This window comes from Vigna unguiculata, chromosome 4 (genome assembly GCF_004118075.2).
Source record: "Vigna unguiculata cultivar IT97K-499-35 chromosome 4, ASM411807v1, whole genome shotgun sequence".
NCBI lineage: Eukaryota > Viridiplantae > Streptophyta > Magnoliopsida > Fabales > Fabaceae > Vigna > Vigna unguiculata.
The window spans coordinates 8,603,205-8,610,920 of NC_040282.1; the positions used below are offsets into that span (position 1 = coordinate 8,603,205).

General features: G+C 35.0%; 1 non-coding gene and 1 pseudogene across 1 annotated transcript; one reads left to right on the forward strand and one right to left on the reverse strand.

Annotated features, from left to right (window-relative positions):
- The first annotated feature begins 2,490 nt into the window (after nt 1-2,490).
- On the forward strand, nt 2,491-6,218 carry LOC114180458 (annotated as a pseudogene).
- Nucleotides 4,161-4,242, reverse strand: TRNAS-GCU. Its single transcript has one exon. It is a non-coding gene; the product is annotated as a tRNA-Ser (tRNA).
- Nucleotides 6,219-7,716: the final 1,498 nt, after the last annotated feature.

A 7,716-nucleotide genomic window follows, 5' to 3' on the forward strand; every position in this document is an offset into this window, starting at 1 on the left:
AAAAAGGTTAGCTTCTCCAAAACAAGTAAGTCGTCTAAAGTTGAAAGACTAGCACTAGTGCATACAGATGTTTGGGGGCCAGCTCCAGTGAAATCTCTTGGAGGTTCACAGTATTACGTAACCTTCATTGATGACTCTACGAGAAAGGTATGGGTTTATTTTCTTAAAAATAAATCTGATGTATTTTCTGTGTTTAAAAGGTGGAAACAGGAGGTTGAGACTCAAACAGGTTTAAAGATTAAATGTTTGAAGTCTGATAATGGTGGAGAATATGACAGTAATCAATTCAAGGAGTTTTGTTCAGAGAACGGATCAGAATGATCAAGATGATTCCAGGAACACCAGAACAAAACAGTGTGGCAGAAAGAATGAATAGAACCTTGAATGAGAGAGCAAGATGTATGAGAATCCAGTCAGGATTACCCAAGGTATTTTGGGCAGATGCAATAAGCACAACAGCCTATCTCATAAACAGAGGACCATCAGTTCCTTTAGGCTATCAGTTACCTGAAGAAGTATGGTCTGGAAATGAGGTAAACCTTTCACATCTGAAAGTTTTTGGTTGTGCTTCATATATTTTGTTGAACTCTAATAGTAGAGATAAATTGGACCCTAAGGCAAAGCGATGCTATTTCATTGGCTATGGATCTGACATGTATGGCTACAGGTTTTGGGATGACCAAAACAGAAAATTATCAGAAGTAGAAATGTTACTTTTAATGAAACATGTTCTATAAGGAAACTGCAGAATTTGCAAATGCAAATAAAAGCCAGAGCAGGTATCATTAGAAGAAATTTCAGAAAGTGATGTAGCCAACAGAAGGCAGAATACAAAGTAGAGCCCGAGTCAGAGTTTGGGTCAGAACCTGAACAGATAGTAGAGTCAGTAACTCCTGAATTACCGACTAGAAGGTCTAGCAGAACAATTGTAGCACCACAAAGGTACTCCTTCATTGCATTACTTGTTGTTGACTGATGCTGGTGAGCCAGAGCATTTTGCTGAGGCTATGCAGGGAGGTGAATCTATTAAGTGGGAGCTAGCAATGGAAGATGAGATAAAGTCTCTTCAGAAGAATAAGACATGGTCTTTAACCAAGCTTCCAGAAGGAAAGAAGGTTTTGCAAAACAGGTGGGTCTATCGGTTAAAAGAAGAACCAGATGGCAGCAAACGATATAAGGCCAGACTCGTAGTGAAAGGGTTCCAACAGAGACAAGGAATTGACTTCACAGAAATTTTCTCTCTGTTGTCAAGATGACTACCATCAGAGTTATCTTGAGTATAGTAGCTGCAGAAAATCTTCATCTGGAGCAGTTAGATGTGAAAACTGCATTCCTACATGGAGATCTTGAGGAAGAAATCTTTATGGCACAACCAAAAGGTTTTGAAGTACAAGGCAAAGAGAATCTTGTATGCAAGCTTCATAAAAGTTTGTATGGGTTGAAACAAGCACCGCGACAATGGTATAAGAAGTTTAATGAGTTTATGAGAAACTCAGGATTTCACAGATGTGAAGAAGATCATTGTTGTTACGTTGAAGAAATATGTTGATAGTTATATCATTCTTGCCTTGTATGTTGATGACATGTTGATTGTTGGTGCTAATATGACAGTTGAAGAAACAATTGTCAGAAAATTTTGAAATGAAGGATCTTGGTCCAGCCAAGCAAATTCTTGGTATGAGAATTTCCAGGGATAGATCTAAAGGTATTCTAAACTTATCTCAGGAAAAATATATAGAAAAATTGCTTAGCAGGTTCAATGTTGGAAATGCTAAAACCAGGAATACACCTTTGGGAACTCACTTAAAGTTCTCAAAAAGGCAATCTTCTCAGACAGAGGAAGAAGAAAATCACATGTCTAAAGTGCCATATGCATCTGCAGTAGGGAGCTTGATGTATGCTATGGTTTGCACCAGACCTGATATAGCACATGCATGGGAGTTGTGAGCAGGTTTCTATCCAATCCGGAAAGGAGCATTGGGAAGGCGTGAACACTACAAATAAATTTATCTTTAATGGAGGGTATCTTGGGGAGGTTTTAAATATCCTCCGCAAATTAATATAGTTTACGATAATATTGTAAGTTATCTAAAATGACAATAATAACAGGGGTTTTAATATTTTTGTACAGAGGTTTAAGACCTCAGCAAATTATAATACAAATTTTATTACGTTAAATATTAAAGTTTTCATTTACCCCTCTGTTTCATTTTCGGTTTCGCTCTCATCTATCTCTTTGAACAATTTCGTCTCGCGTTTTCACACAAAAGAGTTTATTGCAATGTAGAGCAAGTTTATTGCAACACTGGGTGGAGAAGAACAGTGGCTAGGACAACATGAGTATTTGAGGCTTTGGAAATGATTTCATGTGGAAAGTGAGGAATGATGTCGCGTGAGATTGGTCGCTAGTTATCGGTTTTTGTTGGTTTTCTTTATTATATATGTGTTTTTTTGGGGTTTGAGGAATTGAGTTTTGGTGGATCGAGAACAATGGAGTCTCAGATGGATCAATATGAGATCATGGAGCAGATCGGGCGAGGAGCATTTGGAGTTGCTATTCTTGTTCACCACAAGGCTGAGAAGAAGTAATAGTCACAACTTTCATGTGTTTCTATTCTTGAGATATTCGTTGATGGGTATTGGGTAGGTTCATACTAAGTTTCATGACTGAAGCTTCGTTTTATTGGGTTGTAGATATGTGTTGAAAAAAATCAGGCTAGCAAGATAGACTGAACGATGAAGAAGATCTGCTCATCAAGAAGTGAGTTTGGTTTTTTGTGTGTTTCCTATTTGTTGATTTGCTTCACATAATCATAGTTCATATACCTGCAATCTGATTTTTTTTTGGGAAGAGATTTGACTGTTGTTGCTTGTTGAGAATTGTAGATGGCTCTTATTGCTCGAATCCAGCATCCTTATATTATGGAATTCAAGGAGGTATGGGTTGAGAAGGTGAAAGACCTTTAAGTTTCTATATAATGTATTCACAATCTTAATTTCTTTGCTAAACACATTCTATTTCTATTGCAGGGTTGCTATGTCTGCATTGTCACTGGATATTGTGAAGGTGGAGACATGTGAGCATATGATACTACCCATGCTCAATATCTTAAAGTTTATTTGATAGTTTATGCTTATTTTCTCTTCAAATATGGGAGAGGGCTGAATCGATGAAAAAATTAAATGGTGCTTACTTTCCTAAGGAGGTATCCTTGAATCTTATCCCACACTTGCGTTTGTTTATGCATGTATTCTTTTCCGATCTTACATTGAATGTTGTCGAAATTTCTCAGAAACTCTACAAATGGTTCACGCAATTACTGTTAGCAGTGGAATACCTGCATTCAAATTTTGTTTTGCATCGTGACCTGAAGGTATACACTTATATATGAAACAAACTATTGGTATATGATTCTTGTCCTTGATTTAAAATGTATTAGGTCTATTTCTATCTTTTAAAGCAGATTATAAGATTTTATAGTTAATAATTTAGCTGAGGTGCTGTATCTGTACGTGCAGTTCCAGAAATATATGTCATATGATGATTTAAGGGTTAGCTGGCTTAACATTCTGACGAGAAGAAAAATTACCGATCAAGGATCGTCAAGTGTTCACTTCAAACAGTTCTAAAAAGAAAGACATTGCATAACAGTGAAATTGCATGGCTGAAATTCAGTCTAAGAAAACACCATCCATTGTAAGTGTCTTATTCTTTAACGCAAACATTTATCATTCCTTTGTTACTTTTCTTAAGTTTTGTTGAGAAAAAAATCTTCTCTTTATGACAGGAGCAAGTTCTTAGCGTTGGTAAACTATTTTCGCACCATTCTGTTTAATCCAATGACTGAGATTTTTTTCCGTACAGATTTAATGGCTCAAATTCAATTTTGAATTAAGATTCAATTTTCCTATAGACCGATTTAATTAAGATTAAGTACTTGGTCGTTGTAGTATAGTGGTGAGTATTCCTGCCTGTCACACAGGTGGCCCGAGTTCAATCCCCAGCAACAGCTACTTTTTGAGGATATGTTCTCTAACCCTGAGTCATTGAAACAAGGTGGTGGAGAACCATGCATTTTAAGAGAATTAGCTGGTAATGTTTTGCCTCTGTTTTTTTTCTTGTCAAAAAAGACAAAGCGTAACAATATTAAAAATTTTGACGTCGCCTGAGAGATTCGAACTCTCGCGGGGAAACCCCATGTACTTAGCAGGCACACGCCTTAACCACTCGGCCAAAGCGACTTTGTTGAGGCTTTAGTGTTAAAGATTTTGTCGTTTTGCTGAAGGAGGTGTTTATTTGTTATATGTGTTTTGGTAAGCATTCACAAATTCAGATGATTCTTTATGTGAATTTCATTCGACATGTACTTTTTTTCTGTTTAATCTTTGAAACAAGGTTGTTTATAGCTTGGTTGCAGGTTTGGATCATAGTTCATCTTCTTGAGTGATATTTTTTGTTATCAATCTTCTTCTCTCTGTCATAAATCAAATTGCTTATTGTCTGTTTTTTTTATCAGATTACTATTGCAGTAAGTGTGGGTTAGGGGCTTTGAAAGACAGGTTTTTTAGTTTAACTTCCAAAAAACACTATATTAAAGTATGCAGACACCAAATCCCCCTTAGACTGTCCTATTTTGATACTTTGACAACGTCCCTTCTTAATTAATCACTTTTTGTTGAAATTTAATTGCCTACTTCAGTGTTATTGTATTTTGCTCTGGTTATTCATTGATGTCATTGCTACTGGGTTTTTCCTCCATTGGCCAAACCAAGGAGTAGTAATATCATCTCAACTATGTTTAGTTAAAAATATCCTGCTGTTAAGTTTATTTCTATAAAAAAAGTGGGACAATAATGTATTAGTATTTGCTTCATGCAAAACATATATTTTCAGTCCCATGCTCTTCCACATTTGCCAACTCCTTTATAAACTACATTTTTGGATAAAGAAAAGAGTACAAATAGGAATTGAGTGTTGTTTGGGCAAATTGAATTAGCTGCTTGCAGGAAATTTGATAGATAAAAAGGACAACATATTTTTCTAGAATTTGGGTTGATTCAGTAAACTTGTTTATTGTTTCTCATCTTTTGTGTGGACATTTTAATGATCTTTTACTTCTAGAGGTATAAAATATGATATTGGTATCAATTATTTAATCTATATGATTAACGTTACGTTTATATACAAATGCATAGTCACCAGAAAATGTTTCTATGCAGGTGGTAGGAACTCCAAATTACATGTGTTCTGAACTGCTTGCTGATATACCGTAAGGATTCAAATATGATATTTGGTCACTAGGTATGTATTTTACAACAAGTGTCTAATACTTGAAGATTTGGTTTTTCTGGAGCTAAAATGCTTTCGTTTTGTCTAGGGTGTTGTATATACGAGATGGCTGCTCATCGCCCTGCTTTTAAAGCTTTTGTAAGTTTTCTTCTGATTTTTTTGCCTTAAATTATATATTGGTAGGATGTAGCTTGAGTGAGATCATTTAATGCAATACCCTCATGTTTCAGGATATGGCAGGGTTGATAAGCAAGATAAACTGTTCTTCCATTGGCCCTTTGCCTCCATGTTATTCCCCTTCCTTGTAAGTTTCTTTCTACTTGTGTTAATATCAATATTTTGTTGTTACTAATGTTGACTATTGTTACCTCAGGAAAACACTGATAAAGGGCATGCTAAGAAAAAATCCCGAACATCGACCAACAGTAAGATTCTCTTGAGAACAAATTTATTTCCAATGTGGAAATGGTTTTGTCACTGCTTCCCCTAAATATTCTCACTTCATATTTTCTCAGGCATATGAGGTGTTAAAGCACCCTTATTTACAGCCTTATGTGGATCAATACCGTCTAGCTTTTAGTCCTCCTTCAATTTCTACTGTCAACTATCCTCGGAAAAATATGCATTTGAAAATGCTCAGCCTTTGGAAACTAATTATCTTGGTACTTATTTGTGATGTGATTTTTGATACAAGAATTATACTATATCGGTGTGAGTTAATCATCAATACCAAATAATCATGATTTTTGTGCAGGTCAATGATCTAGTAATAAACTATTTTAGTATATGCATGTTGATTTCATGATTTGAGGTTGACGTCCTTCTTGCAGCTAATATTTATCTTTTATAATTTCAGCAAACCAATGATGCAAATGAGTCTGAGTCTTCTATAGGTACAAGAGGATCATCTGGTGGTAGCAACATTTAAGGTGATGATGATGTTTTTTCGGATGAAACTATTTTAGTGTATTATGAACTTTGAGTAAGTATGGATTAAGTTGTAATTGTTTCAATTTAAATTGCTTTTATGTTAATATGTTGATTTTGAGAATCAAAAGTTCTAATGATATATATTTGAGCACTTTGGTTGAAGTATTTGATTGAAGTTTACAAAAAAATATTGTTGATATAAAAATATAAGTACCTCAAATTGTGACATACATTGTCAAGTATAGTAGGAAATTCTGATTACAAACAAAATATTGTTTTTTATGAGATTTGAATAATGCAAGAAAAATATAGTAATAAATTCACAAATTAAATAATACAAACGAAACAAGTTTTATAATCCTCAAATTGAGGAGGGTATTAACCCTCACAAAAAAGGAGGTTTTAAACCTCCACAAAATAACAGTCATGAATAGGAGAGGTTATAACCCTCCATTAAAAAACTTCCACAATATAAACCTGGTATCAGGGGTTGTAGAAAACCTCCACAAATAACTTGTGGGGAACCTATATGTGGAGATTTGAAAAACCCCTGCAAAATATTTTGTGGAGGGTAAAAACCCCTGCTAAACAAAATTAAAACCTCCGCAATTTAGCTTTTTTTTTTGTAGTGGAAGTGGATATTGAGATATTTGAAGGGCACTTCAAAGATGCATTTGTCTTTTAGAAGAAGTAATTTCACTTTACAGAGGTTTTTTGATGCAGATTCAGGAGGTGATTTGGATGGTAGAAAGAGCACAACAGGTTACATTTTTACATTAGGTGGTACAACTATCAATTGGAAGTCCAAACTTCAAGGAAGAGTCTCCCTTTCAACCATTAAAGTTGAGTATGTAGCTATCTCAGAAGCAACGAAGGAGATGATATGGTTGAAAAACCTTCTAAAAGAATTAGAAAAACAACAAGATGACTCTCCGTTGTTCAGTGGCAATCAAAGTGCTATTTGTCTTGGTAAAAATCCAATTCTTCAATCCAAAGGCAAGCACATTGAATTGAGGTATCATTTTATCAAAAACTTGATAAATGATGGAAACTTGTTTTTGTTGAAGATTCCAGGTGCAGAAAATTCAGCTGATATGTTGACTAAGACTGTCACAACAACTAAGTTGAGACTTTGCATTGCCTCAACTGGCCTTCAAGAAAATTGATGATGAAGGCACTACACTAGGTGGTAATGTAAATCAAACCCCAAGTGAGAGAATTGTTAGTATTATGGTGTTTGATTTAGTCTCACATCACTTAGAATTGTGAGATGTGGTTCTCTATTTTACTATATAAGAGACCCTATGTAAAGCTTGAGATACACCAGAAATAAAAATACTTCCTAGTATAGTCGTGGACATAGACATACACATTGTATGCCGAACCACATTAAATTTTTTGTGTCTATTTTTCTCTCCTTTATTCTTTTCTTTATTGCTTTGTTCCTAACGATCATCAATTATGTGCATGAGTTATTGGATAGTGGGGGTGTCCTC